Here is a 15,375-nt window from a genome sequence, read left to right as displayed (position 1 = left end):
TTCACTTATTGGGGCGACATGGTGGCGCAGCGGTAAAGTTGCTGCCTTACAGAGCTTTCAGTGCCAAATACCCAGGTTCGATCCTGACTGCGGGTGCTGTCTGTTTGTAGTTAGTACATTGTTCCCATGACCGCGTGGGTTTTCAACGAGACCTTCAATTTCCTCCAACACTCCAAAGACGAACAGGTTTGTAGTTTAATTGGCTTGGTATAAATGTAAAAATTGTCCCTAATGTGTGTAAGGTAGTGTTAATGTGCGGGGATCGCTGGTCGGCACGGACTCGGTTCCTGCGTTGTATCTCTAAACTAAACTAAACTTATGATGAGTGTTTGACGGCACTGGGCCTGTACTCACTGGGGTTAAGAAGAATGAGGGGGAACCTCATTGAAACATACCAAATAATGAAAGGCTTGGATAGAGTGGATATGGAGAGGATTTTTCCACTAGTGGGAGAGTCCAGGAGGTCAGAATTAAAGGACGTTCCTTTAGGAAGTTGAGAAATAATTTCTTTAGTCTGAGGGTGGTTAATCTGTGTAATTATTTGCCGCTGAAGGCTGTGCAGGCTGCCAATGGATATTTTTAAAGGAGAGATAGATAGACTATTGATTAGTACAGGTGTCAGGGGTTATGAGGAGAAGGCAGGAGAATGGGGTTAGGAGGGAGAGATTAATCAGCCATGATTGAATGGCAGAGTAGACTTGATGGGCCAAATAGCCTAATTTTGCACCTATTTCTTATGAGTGATAAATTTGATCCAAAATTTCCCCATTGGCATGAATCAAAAGGTAAAGGTCAATGGGTGATTCTGTAACTGGAATGGTGTCATGAGTATGATTCAACCTAACTCAATACAGATATTAATGTTTTAGATCTAAGTGTAGAGGGCATGATAAAGTTTGCAGAAATAGACCAATTGCCCACACAGTCGATAGTGTATAAGACTGCGTTAAACTGCAGTAAGGGCTCTACATGATTTTAGCTAGGCCAAGGTTTGAGTACTGCTTACGAGTCCAGCCACCACATTTCAGGAAGGATGTCACAGCACTGGATGGGGTACAGATCAAATTAGATTAAGTTGTGTAGCTCTTTTTAGACTGGCATGGACACCATGGGTCAAATGCCCATCCCTTCTGTGTCATAAAGGTTCTTAGTTATTTGTGCATCTTGCATCCAGGTTCTCAATCCGAAGAGTTTGCAGCATACCATATACAGCTTTTTTGGAATCTACATATAGAGGAAAATCATGCAAATTTTCCATAAGGTGAAGAAACAATTGCATGTTTTGTGCAGGATAATGAAATTTTGCATTAACCCAATACAGACTGCTTTTGTGAGAATAGCGAAAACATCTGACAAAAGAGGAAGTGCTGTACTGCAAGGTGTAATGGGAAATCTCAGTACGTGCATAATGTTGGAAAATGAACTATTTATGGCATAATTCAATTTAAAAGCCCAAAAATACATATTTAAAAAATAATCTGACATCATTCAAAACATTATGTCAGTTACCGTTGAAAAATTGATTCAGCTTGGATATTCTACAGCACCTTGGAAGAGTTCTTATTTCTTCAGGGCAATCTAAATAATTGTAAAATTATTCCCATTCACTTTAGATACAGAAGTACTCTTCTTGTCATGAGATGTGTTATGCAAAATGTTTCAATACCTTATGCTGCTTTCATTAATCATTTTACTACTGCTAGACATAAACACCATGTAAATCTTTTGTGTCGTTGATAGCTTTAGGCTGGTTTAAGCATGAGTTTGGACAAACTCCAAACCAATTATTTAATAGAATTATTAGTTTGAATTTGTAAACTTGTAAACTTGCTAATACCCAATTTAGCAAATTCACTTCTTGGATCCTAAATTACCTGTAAGAAGGATATAGCGATGTGTATAGGGGATTTTTTTTGGCAGCTTTGGATATAGCTGCTGAATCATACTATGTTTTATCTGAGATTGAAAATTAATTCTGAAAATGACAAGTGAGAAGCAATTCCATCTCCAGGTAAAGGAATCTCCTTCCAAATAACTAGAAGAAATAACAACTATACCTTTGAGATGATTCTTATTTTTAATCCAATAAGAAAGAAAAGAATAAAGTTTAAAACATATTCCTTTTATCTGAAAGTTTGCAATAGTATCAATCACTGTTCGCTCTTCATTAAATCTTCTTCAGTTCAGTTTAGTTTATGGTCATGTGTACCAAGGTACAGTGAAAAGCTTTTTGTTGCTTCTGGACCATAATACTGTGTTAAATTGTACACTTCCATTTTGTTATTCTTTAACATTTTATTTCAAAATTTTCTTCTTGTTTCTTCTTATTACTTGACAATTCAAAGTGAACAATTAAAATATATTGTGTGGCCAATTGGTAAACTAGCACCACACTTATAAACAGAGGGTAATATGTTTCTTTTGTTACAAAGAAAATTGTTCCCATTGCACAAGAAAACCCACTCCTATCTGGAATTGTAAAAGGTCAAAATTCCAATATAAAATGTCTTGAATGCATCCTATACCTGTGACTAAAAATTAAGCTCCAGCTAGTTAAATCTGCCTGTCAATTTTAACGGACTAAAATCAAAAGAATATATTATATAATGCTGCTGTAGTTAATTTTATGTCGTCTATTTCAATAGATTTCGGAATACAATAATATTCCTTTGAAGCAGATTATGAAATTGTTGCATTTTGAAGTAGATTAGGTGAAGCTTGGGAAAACTAGAGCATGCTGAAGTTATTGAGTGAACGTTTTATTTCTGATCAATATGCTCTATTCAGGTGAACTAAACCTTGATCCAAATGTTTAGGTTTATGATCAGAGAGAATGGTGGAGCCAATTTGTTAAAAGGTGTGGATCCTCATTGGAAAATACCAGACATTGAATCCATACTAAAGGAGAAGTCGTCCATTTGGAAAGAATTGTAAATAGCACAAAGCAAATGATAATTTAATTCCCAGTGCTTTGACTTACAGGAAAAAAATGCCCAGACGTTTGCTCCTGTACACCACTATCCTTGTGTCTGAACAGGGGCAGCTTTAAATACAGCTTTGAATACAGCTTCCTCTGCATGGGATGCAGGTCCTTTAGTAACTTGTCAGTTTCTTTGTTGAACTAAATTAAGGCGCATGTTGCAATCAAAAGCGCTTGAACAATGCCATTGATAGGCTGCTAATGTTTGTTATTTCACTCCAGTATATCTCACTCACCCTGTAAAACTTCTGAGACCAGAGACTCCAAGATGCGAGTGCCCCTCATTCTATTGGGACCAGAGTATTGGAGTGAAACAACAAAACCAATAGTTTGCATTTTCCCAACACCTGAAGCAGAGGCTCCTGTTTGCAAGGGTTAGGGGTAGGGTGAACCAGCGTTTTAAAATGGTAAACATAGAAACATAGAAAAATAGGTGCAGGAGTAGGCCATCTAAAATTAGTATCCCATATCCTTTGATTCATTTAGCCCTAAGAGCTAAATCTAACTCACTCTTGAAAACATCCAGTGAATTGGCCTCCACTGCCTTCTGTGGCAGAGAATTCCACAGATTCACAACTCTCTGGATGAACAAGTTTTTCCTCATGTCAGTCCTAATGGCCGACCCCTTATTCTTAAACTGTGACCCCTGTTTCTGGACACTTCCAACATCGGGAACATTTTTCCTGCATCTAGCCTGTCCAATCCTTTAAGAATTGTATATGTTTCTATAAGATTCCCCCTCATCCTTCTAAATTCCATTGAACACAAGCCCAGTCGACCCATTCTTTCATCATATGATCATATGTCAGTCCCGCCATCCTGGGAATTAACCTGGTGAACCAATGCTGCACTCCCTCAATAGCAATAATGTCCTTCCACAAATTAGGAGACCAAGATTGTGCACAATACTCCAGGTGCAGTCTCACCAGGGCCCTGGACAACTGCAGTAGGACCTCCTAAACTCAAATCCTCTCGCAATGAAGGCCAGCATGCCATCAGCTTTCTTCACTGCCTGCTGTACATACATTCTTACTTTCTGTGACTAATGTACAAGCACACCCAGGTCTCGTTGCACCTCTCCTTTTCCTAATCTGACACCAGATAATAATCTGCCTTCCTGTTCTTGCCACCAAAGTGGATAGCCTCACATAGCCTCAAAGCATCCTCATCGCAGCTCACACTGCCACCAGCTTTGTGTCATCCGTAAACTTGGAAATGTCACATTTAATTCCCTCGTCTAAATTGTTAATATATAATGTAAATAACAGGGGTCCCAGCACCGAGCTTTGCGGCACCCCAGTAGTCACTGAATAGAATAGAATAGAATAGAATAGTTTCTTTATTGTCATTGTAACATGAACCATGTACAACAAAATTTAAAAATGTCAGCCAGTCAGTGCACCATTCAAACATTTCTAAAAGCTAACGATACATACAAGGTAAAATATTAAAAAAGATAAACAACTAAAATAAATATCATGAAAATAGCACGCATAAACACCCAACCCTACATCCTTCTGTCGATTTCACAGTGTACCACAGTCCCTTAGTATGTATCGCCCCTGCGTTCCTTGGCGACTACATTTAGTGCCTTTATAGCAGTGGGGTAAAAACTGTTTTTAAGTCTGTTTGTCCTTGTCCTTGTAGATCTGTACCATCTGCCTGACGGCAACAGTTCAAACAGGGGGTGGGAAATGTCCTTTATAATACTCTGGGATTTTTTGATGCAGCGGGAACTGTGTAAGTCCTCCAAGGTAAGGAGAGGGCAGCCGACAATCCTCTGGGCGTTGTCAATGGCCCTCTGGAGCGCTTTCCTCTGAGCCGCTGTGCAGCTGGTGTACCATACGCATACACAGTATGTTAGGATGCTCTCAATGGAGCACCGATAAAAGGACAGCAGCAGTCTCTGATTGATGTTATTCTTCCTGAGCACCCTGAGATGGATTCAAGGCACTTTTTAAGCAAGGGGAGAGCAAAATTGTTTTCAAATGATGGGATGGGAATGGATGTTGGGATCAGTAAATCCAAGTGCTACGATGTGCAGTATGAGTTGTGAGACCATCCACAGAGGGGAAAATCTGTATTGGTCACATTTGTGGTATATATGCCAGTTATATAAATAGAACAGCTTGATTGAAATGCAAAGTGAGTTAATTTTCCATCAAAATAACCACTCAATCTCAATCAATAAAATAAAATAAAAGTCAAAGTCTGATACATAGGAGACTATTTTAAAGCAGCTATTAAATAATCAATGAAGCAACTGAGGAGTTGCCCAAATACAAATCATTCTCTCAGACTGCAACACAGCCCGCACAACAAAGTGGAATTTCCTCTGTCTCAGTGAATTGTAGAAACTGCAGCCTACTACAATAGAGGCACTGATTAAGCAAATCCTTCTAGTTAAGTGTTGTTAACCTCCATTAATAATATAGTGCTGGGTTAAAGTGCACAAACCACTGAAAGGTCTGCGATTGCCAGGGAAGTCCAGAACAAATGCTAGAATAAATCATTCAGCCCATGACTGTACTTCTGGATAGTAATATCCAAAAAGGGAAAGGTAAATGTCCTAGTCAATGCGCAGGTCATAATGGTAACTGTCTTTTGGATCAAGTTGTTTCTTTTCCAAATGAACAGAGCCAACGGGCAATGGTGCAGAGGTCTGGCCAGACATCATCTTGTTGAGTAATGGTACCATTCCTGCTTCAACAGTGCAATGCCAGTGACTACTCCACGGGCAGTGCTAAGGATATTCCACTCGCACAGATTAAGGCCCCAAAGAATGTAGATTCAGAGAGAAATATTATCTCACTCTTGCTAAGATTTTATTGCTTTCCATTGAACTTATCAAATGACATGAGCCGCTCAACCTTCAATAATTTACATTTAGCTTTTTTATGTTTGTAGTTGGTGTGTCCTGTCAGTCTTGTATGTCTTGTCAGTCTTGCGTGACTTGACTGATTTTGATGTTATCAAAGAATATGAGATATCAAATTAGACACAAGCCAATGTTTTTATGTTACCTAGTACTTCAGGTTGCGCTTTGTGACAATTTATATGCAATTGCAGCATTTGAGGTGTATGGTTATGAAAGGCATGCTTGCTGCTTTTTTTAAATTCAGTGCCTCAATTCTTTTAATTTTCTGCAACCACAGACAACCTCACAGATGGTAAAACCTTAATCCTGGGAGTGTTTTTATGTTTTTATGTGGGGGAAGAGGGTACGGTGCGGGGGATACCGTCCTTCAGTCGCTTCCTGGAGAGGACGCGACTATTATTCGAGTCGCGTCCTCGCCCCCCACCCCCCCCAGCGGCCTACCTGGATTGGCGCGGCCTTTCCTGCCGGGATCGACCAGAGCTCCAGCAGCAGCGGGACAGCGCTGTAACATCACGGGGCTGGCGATGCCTTACCGGGGATCGCCGTCTGGAGCCCGGAGTGCTGGACCTGCGGCACCGACATCATGGAGCTGCGGTTTGCGGGCTCCCAACGCGGGCGGCGCTGACAAACATCGTGGGGTCCTGCGACTCTGCCAAGCTCGGCCTGCGGACTCGGGAGCTGCGGACTCCGGCTGCGGGAGGCGGCTGATCAGGAGGTCCGGGCCGCTGAGGAGGAGGATGTTCACCGTCGGGGTTCGGCGTCGGCGTTCCACCAGCCCGGCGTGAGGGCCTGAACATCGGGCCGCCCGGTGCGGCGACTGCGGGTGCCCGGAAGGCCCAGACCACGGATGAACATCTGGGAAGAACGGAGGGGAGGCTGGCTGGACTATGGTGCCTTCCTCACCTTGGGGCCACTGTGTTATGTTGTGTCGTGGACTTTCTGTGTTTGTGCTTTTTTTTAAATTCAATTTTATTTTTAATATGTTTTATTATTTATTATTTATTTATTTTTATGATACTGCCTGTAAGGGAAATTCATTTCGTTGTCTCTAATTGAGACAATGACAATAAATTGAATACAATACAATACAATACAAGTCTGTAGATCTGCTATCATCTTCAGTGTCATCTTCAGATAATTCCCCATAAATCTAAAGGTTACCTTTGCCAACCCAAATGCATTGTTTTAAGGTTTTAAGAGACAACAGATGCTGCAATAGAGAGTAAAGAATGAACTGCTGGAAGGCATGCTGACCTCGGTCTGAGGCCAGGCGACAATGCTCAGACACCTCCTCCTACTCATCCATGGACCATGATCCCTCAGACGAGCATCAGGCCTTAATCTCACACATCATTACTGATCTCATCACTTCTGGCTCTCTACCTTCCACAGCTTCCAACCTTTTTGTTTCCCAGCCCCATACAACCCAGTTTTACCTTCTCCACAAAATCCATAAACACAACTGCCTTGGCAAACCCATGATTCTGCCTGCCCCTGTCCATTGAAATTATTTCCATGTACCTTGACCATCCTATCCCCCCCGGTCCAATCTCTCCCAATCTATGTCCACGATACCTCACATGCCCTTCGTCTCTTTAATGACTTCTGCTTTCCGAGCCTCCACCATCATCTTTACTATTGATGCTCAATCATGATACACCTGCATCCCCCACCAGGAAAGCCTTAAAGCCCTCTGGTATTTCTTCAACCACAGAACCATCCAATTTTCCTCGACTAACACTCTACCCGCCCAGCTGGTCCTCGCCTTTAACAACTTTTCTTTCGATTTCTCACACTTCCTCCAAGTCCAAGGCATAGCTATGGGCACCCGCATGGACCACAGCTATGCCTGCCGCTTTGTAGTGTATGCTGAACAATCCCTGTTCCAGGCGTACACTGGCCCTATCCTAGAACTCTATCTCCGTTACATTGATGACTGCATCGGTGCTACCTCCTGCACCCATGCAGAACTCATGGACTTCATCAACTTCACCACCAATTTCCATCCTGCACTCAAATGTACTTGGACCTTCCCTGACACCTCCTTCCCCTTTCTTGATCTCACAGTCTCCATCACATAGTAATTAGACTATTGACTGACGTCTATTACAAATCCAATGACTCCCACAATTATCTCAACAACACGTTTTTCCCACCCTGCTTCCTGCAAAGACTATCCTCTACTCCCAATTCCTCCGTCCACGCCGCATCTGCGCCCAAGATGAGGTGTTCCATACTACGACATCCGGGATGACCTCATTCTTTATGGAATGGGGGTTCCCCTCTACCATCATAGATGAGGCCCTCACTCGTGTCCCCTCGGTACCCCGCAGCACCGTCCTTGCTCCCCCTCCCCCTAGTCGCAACAGAGACAGAGTCCCCCTAGTCCTTACCTTCCACACCATCAGCCATCGCATACAACACATAATCTTCCGAAATTTTCACCACCACCAATGGGATCCCACCACCAGCCACATTTTCCCATCCCCACCCCTTTCCGCCTTCCACAGGGACCATTCCCATCACAACTCTCTGGTTAACTCATCCCTTCCCATCAGGAGGGAAAATAATAGAAACCGAGGCTGATATGGGATGTAGAACTGGATTAAGGTGGAATAATGAGCAGTTCGAACCATATGGGGAGGGTAACAGGGGGAGAGGGGAAGGATGAAATAGATGATCAAAGAAAGAGGCCATCTGACTGGACTGGTGGGAGTGGGAAAGGAACCGGGGGAGAGTGGGTGATTTGAATTTTAAAAATTCACTGCTCATGCCCTATACATGCAGAATATAGGGTGTTGTTCTTCTCGTTGTGTTTGGCCTCAGCCTGGCAGTGCAGAAGGCTGAGGACATGAAGCAGAAAGTAAACTGCTGGATGAACTCAGTGGGTTGAGTGGCATCTGTGGAGGCAAGAGGTTGGTCTTCACTTCTGCATCTGCCTCCGTCTGACCATCATACCTCCACCCTTCTGGTTCCATCTTCACTATGTCCTATCAGTCCTCTGTCTCACCTCTTCATCTCGCTCCCGAATACTGACTATCTTCCCCCTACTCTCTCTGTCCTGGGGCAGGATCATAATCGGAAGCATTGACCATCTCTTTGCCTCTACTGACGCAGCTCGGCCTGTTGAGTTCTTCCAGCAGTTTAATTTTTGTCCGATGTAGATGTTGGCATACTGGTGGAAAACGTAAGAGGAAAGAGAGCTTTTTAAACAGCAACAGAAATTACATGTTCAGAAAATTAACACAGTGGTTTCCAGGATATAGTGTGCGGCGAGCTATTTTAATCCAAGTTGCACACAATAGCACAGTAAGTAATTTCAACACTCCATCTGAATGAAAACCGCATTCAATTACCAGCTGAACTTGGTTGTTTTGTGCATTATTTAGTACAGACCATTCCCACTGGTAGCGCTAATGAAGATGCCTTGGCAATCTACTCTCAGATTGCCAGATCGGAACAAATAAAAGCAGTTCTAATGATGTGTAAAAGTGACCGTTTATTGGTCACGTTGTAATTGTTACAAACTGCTTTTGTAATATAGCAACAGAAAGATATAAATTGAATGGCCCTGAAAACAGACGGAGAGATGAATGACAAACCCACATCCATTGATCCAGCAAAACTAGAGTGGCAACTTCATGCTACGGAATGATTAGTGGCCTCACAGAGCAAGAGTCAATTTCTTGAGCCACGCCTTCCACTTAAGTTAATATGCAGTCTTTAATGATGTAGCATCCATCTCCTCAAGAATAGGCAAATTGTGGCTGCAGTAGGTACATGCAGGCATTCTGGACTCTGTGAAGAATCAGAGACAATGAAGAATTACTCCATGGTTGAGAGGGAGGTCTAGATTAAGCTTAATGGAGGAGATGCAAAATTGGAGAGAGGACTGTTGTTTAATGACAATGAGATGGGTTATGGGACCAAGTATTAGTGGTGGTTTATATCAGAACAACAGGTCCCAGAACACTTGAATGCAGAGTCGTATTAAACTTCAATGATGTGTGTTCAAGGTCTGTTTAATAATATTCTCCATGAATCATTTTTCAGATGCCACATCACACCAGCTGCACCGGTAACTTTAGACATTACGCAGTATGTCATGTCTCCATCAACAACTACCAACAACTTTGATCAATCAATGCTCGTATCACCCTGTACCTTCACATCCTTAACGCTGCCAGACTTCTCCACATCACATCCCACAGCTACTGCACACTGACAACTACTTTGTCATAACAGCCGCTTTACCAAAACATGTGTCATTCACTAACACGCTTCCTGTCATTGGCGAGTTAAAAAGGCAAACCCTCAATGGACCAGCAGGGATAGGCTTTGCATTGTCAAGGACACAAGGAGAAAATAGTGCTTGCAATAATTGAATAGCAATCACTGAGCCAAAAATCAAGAAATGGATTTGAAACCATAAATGTATATCTTAATCATCCTCCTCACATTTCATTCCTTCCTCACCCTGCAATCTGCTTTGATTTACAAAAGGAAATGATTGTAAGCAAGCACCCCAAACTCTACTCACTCTCTTCATTACATGACTCAACAGTCAGTTCAGAGTCCCACATTTCACTTGCAGAGTGGCAAAGTACATGTGTTTCACCTGGGCAGGAAGGGCAAGTAATTGCTAGTTTCCCAAGGTTTAAGACCATACTGTCATTCTCAGGCAGAGAACTTAGATGAGGCAGCCTTTGGAAGCCGTCTTTTGAGAAGGCACCGACGCATAGAGCTTTGGCATGTCTGCTAGAAGCTCTACAGATAATGCCGAGAAGCATGAGGAAAACCATCAATATCCTTGCACGGACTTTGAATAGAATTCGGGGCCTGGGTGGTGGACAACCCTATCAGTAATCTTAAGAACAAACAATATTGCAATACCTGGTGCCCAGCTTAAGCACAGACAGACGCGCCCCAGTGTCGGGATCTCATATTGCACTAACTCAGACTGTTGTTACCCAGATCCCAAGTACCAATATGAAAATACTAGCCGAGTGCCAAGGAATTTAAACAATGTGTTCTTCAACAAATGACTAAGATTACTGAGGTGGTGCAACCAATGAAAGTAACAGGTCCAATTGTCTGTCCTCTCCATGGCAGAAAGCACATGTGAAGTCAATGCCCCCTCTCTGCCTGTGCCCTTGCTGCAGTTTATACTGAAATGGTGCAGTCCAAAGCCAGGGCTTCTTAAATTACTTGAGCTACTTGAGGTCTTCTCCAAGTCCTTCTGATGGACAGAGAGTCAGTAGTGTTTCACCATTCATGCTTTGCTGATTCCTGCTTAGAACATAAAGTGCCGGAGTATCTAAGTGGGTCAAACAGCATCTCTGGAGGACATGAAAAGGAAATGTTTCAAGTCAGGTCCCTTCTTCAGACTTCTGAAACTCCACCTATCCATGTCTTTCAGAGATGTTGTCTGACCCTCTGAATTACTCCAGCACTTTGCGTTCTAAGCATCTGTGGTTCCTTAAGTCTCGAACCACGCATAAATGTTTCTTTGCAATTTGACATGACTTGATTAATGAAGTTCTTCCAAGAGTTGACTATCATTTTTGATTACTGTTCTGGTAATCTTTGTAATGGCCAGGTACGGAGGAATGATGCAGCAATTGGTATGATTTTAAAGAGGTTTCAGTGTAAGATTAATGTTCACAGCCCAGCCTGGAAGGAATTAGCTTACTGCCTCCTGTCTCTCTACCTTTCCTCACAATTTCCCCCACCAAAACACAGCAGGCTTCTATAAAGCTTGACACGGACTCTGTTGAGTACTTCAAGCCTCTCCAAAGCAATGTGTAGGAAGGAACTGCAGATGCTGGTTTACACTGAAGATAGACATAAAATACTGGAGTAACTTCAAGGGACAGGCAACATCTCTGGAGAGAAGGAATGGGTGAAGAAAGGTCTCGACACAAAACATCACCCATTCCTGTATCCTCCAAACCAATCCAAGTAGTGAAATCACTGAAGAATACCACAGCTCTGCTCTTTCACATGTAATGTTACCGCATGGCATGTGTTGTACATTTGCTACACAGAGAGTCGTGGATATACGTATGGAATGGGATGTCAGATGAGGTGGTTGAAGCAGGTATTATTACACAACATTTAAAAGATACCTGGACAAGTGCATGGATAGGAAAGGGTTAGAGGGATATGGGCCAAATACTGGGCAAATAGTTTAGATGGGGTATCTGAGTCATCATAGATGAGTTGGGACAAAGGGCGAGTTTCTGTGTGACTCCATGGCTCAATGACTCCAACGAGAACTGGGAAAACTATAGTCATTTAGAACTAGATCTTGATGCTGTCTGTCAACCCAAAAATCTCGATGACTTTGTATTAAAGGATAATATGCAGACACAGAACAAGGGAAATCATTCCCCTAACAAGATTTATTACGTGATAAAGATTTGATACTTTTGAAAATTGCTTGTCGTTTTCAATTGGCCTCAGTTTTGATTCATCAACTGTTTGATGATTTGTATAATTATTTCAAGTTATTTCAGTAAAGTAGGGATTGTTACATCAGATGCTGAAGGACTGTATCCCAATAGAAACCAGTTGCTCTTCAACATGGATGCATTAATAAGTGATCATTACAGACAGACTGTTGCTGGAAGAATGGAAATAGGGCATGTATTGGAGACAAAGCCACTGGGAGAGAGCTATCTCTCCCTTCTACTCAGTTAAATCTAACAGATCTTCATGAATAATTACTATACTCAGCTAAATACTTAATAGCTCCTCATGATCAAGCTGGAAGGGCAATGAAGTAACAGCTGCTAGCACCAGGGAGGCAACACACCACTCTGGAGTCTCATTTTCTGCCACGGAATCTCTTGTCTGTCCCCCTCATGGTTAAAAACAAAGATGGACACAAAGTGCTGGAGGAACTCAGTGGGTAGGCACCATCTCCGGAGAAAATGGATGTGTAACGTCGGGATCCTTCTTTAGACCCGAACGTCACCAATACATTTTCTGCAGAGATGCTGCCTGACCCCCTTACTTACTCCAGCACTTTGTCTCTATCTTTGGTATAAGCCAGCATCTTTATTGCTACCCCTTCTTGTTGAGTCGCAGTATTCAAGGCCGTCCGAAGGGGGGGGGGTGCGTTGGGTGCGACCGCACCCCCTTTTTTCCCCCCTAAAAAAAAATCATCAAAATAAATAAATAAATAAAATCGGGAGAAAAAAAAATCGGAAATAAAAATCGACGTTTCCACTTTGAAAACAGCCAGTTCTCTGTTCTCCCGTCGCCGGGCAAGAGTTGCTGAATCTGAACCCAACGACTGTAACCCTAACACCAGACGCCGCTGCGGCAGAGCCCGCTCCCCTCGCCTCCCCCCGCCGCCGGGGCCCAAACCATCTTCCCCCCACACCACCCCCGCTGACCCCTGCTGTGTCTACATCACCCCCGCTGGGCCCACGCCACCCCCGCTGGGCCCACGCCACCCCCGCTGGGCCCACGCCACCCCCGCTGGGCCCACGCCACCCCCGCTGGGCCCACGCCACCCCCGCTGGGCCCACGCCACCCCCGCTGACACCCGCTGGGCCCACGCCACCCCCGCTGGGCCCACGCCACCCCCGCTGTGTCTACGTCACCCCCGCTGGGCCCACGCCACCCCCGCTGGGCCCATGCCACCCCCGCTGACCCTCGCTGGGTCAACATCACCCACACTGGCCCCCGCTGGGCCCATGCCACCCCCGCTGGGCCCACGCCACCCGCACTGACCCCCGCTGGGCCCCCGCCTCCCCCGCTGGGCCCACGCCACCTTCATCACCCCCGCCCGCTGGGCACCTGCTGGGCCCACGCCACCTTCATATTTGCCCCCCCCTGCAAGAAAGAGGGGGATGTTGGAGGGGGGAGGGGGAGAGGGAGAGGGGAAGGGAGGGGAGAGAGAGATGGGGAGGGAGAGGGAAAGGGGGATTATCTTTAGTGAGATTGCAAAATTAAGGTAGGTTTTAGAGCTATTATTGTCTCCATATGAATAATATTAAACAATATCAAATAATATCAAACAATTGGAACTGCTTTCTTTTCCTTGATAACAATACTGAAAAATATGAATTCCATAGTTTGTGACATAAATACACATTTTAATGGGATCATTATATACAGATGAAACATTTCAATTTCGAGATTGGGGGAGGGGGGGGGATGGGGTGTTGGTTTCAAATATGCGTCAAGCCGATAGCCTAATCGTTAAAGAGTTAAAAGATAGCCTAATCGATAAAGAGCTGAGAAGAGGAATCAGAGCTGCCAAGGAAAGGTACTCTGAGAGGTTGAGGAGCAAGTTCTCAGCTAATGACTCTTCTTCAGTTTGGAAGGGCATGCAAGAAATCACCAGCTATAAGAGGAAAGCCCCCCGCTCTTTGGACAATCGTCAGCTGACGAACGACCTGAATGAGTTTTACTGCAGGTTTGAAAATCAGAAACGTAACCCTGGTACCCCTTCCCCAACAAACACAGCCAGACCCCAGTCTGCAAAGATTGGACCCTGCACCCTCTCCTTCCCATTCACCACTTCACACCTACTTAAGGCAAGACTCCAGTATGAAAAGAGTGGACCTTTTCCCACCCCAACCAACATTTCACACCCACTCACAGCCTGACCTCAGTCTGCAAAGACTGGGCCCTTCTACAGCCAACCCACTCCAATCACCACTTCACACCCAATTACTCATTTTTAACCAGTCCCTGCTTGCTTCAAAGTCTCCACTATTGTCCCTGTACCCAAAAAGGTAAGGATTACTGGTCTTAATGACTACAGGCTTGTCGCACTGACCTCTGTAGTTGACAGTTGAAAGGCTTGTGCAAGCTGAAAAATATCACAATCCCTCTGCTGGACCATCTGCATTTTGCATATTGGGCCAATAGATCTGTGGATGATGCAGTCAATCTGCGCCTGCACTTCATCCTCCAGCACCTAGACCGCCAGGGAACCTATGCGAGGATTTTGATTTATTGATTTTAGCTCTGCATTCAACACCATTGTGCCAGAGCTACTGCGCTCCAAACTTTCTGAGTTGACTGTGCCTGCACCCCTCTGTCGGGGGATCACCAGCATTCTGACAGACAGGAAGCTGCATGAGAGGCGGGAAAGCATATCTCGGACCCACAAACACTCAGCATAGGACCACCGCAAAATGCGTACTCTCCCCTCTCCTCTACTCTCGCCACATCAATGACTGCACCTCCACAGACACCTCTGTCAAGCTTCTCAAGTTTGCGGATGACACAACCCTGATTGGACTGATCCAGGATGGGGATCTCTGTACTCTTTTCAGTTTGACATCTTTCCTATAACATGGTGCCCAGAACTGAACACAATATTCTAAATGCAGTCTCACCAAAGTCTTATACAACTGCAACATGACCTCCCAACTTCTATACTCAATACTCTGACTGATGAAGGCCAAAGTGCCAAAATACTTTTTGACCACCTGATATACCTGCGACACGACCTTCAAGGAACCATGCAACCATCAACCATTCCTCTGCCCAC

At 44.1% G+C, this 15,375-nt stretch overlaps 1 protein-coding gene across 2 annotated transcripts in view; it reads left to right on the top strand.

Moving 5' to 3' along the window:
- Nucleotides 1-15,375, top strand: part of adgra1 (adhesion G protein-coupled receptor A1) — a 659,066-nt gene that overhangs the window by 366,950 nt on the left and 276,741 nt on the right. The gene's annotated exons all lie outside the window — the stretch shown is intronic.

Source organism: Amblyraja radiata, chromosome 15 (assembly GCF_010909765.2).
Source record: "Amblyraja radiata isolate CabotCenter1 chromosome 15, sAmbRad1.1.pri, whole genome shotgun sequence".
NCBI lineage: Eukaryota > Metazoa > Chordata > Chondrichthyes > Rajiformes > Rajidae > Amblyraja > Amblyraja radiata.
The sequence above is the reverse complement of the archived record's forward strand: the minus strand, read 5'-3'. Positions and strand labels throughout refer to the sequence as shown.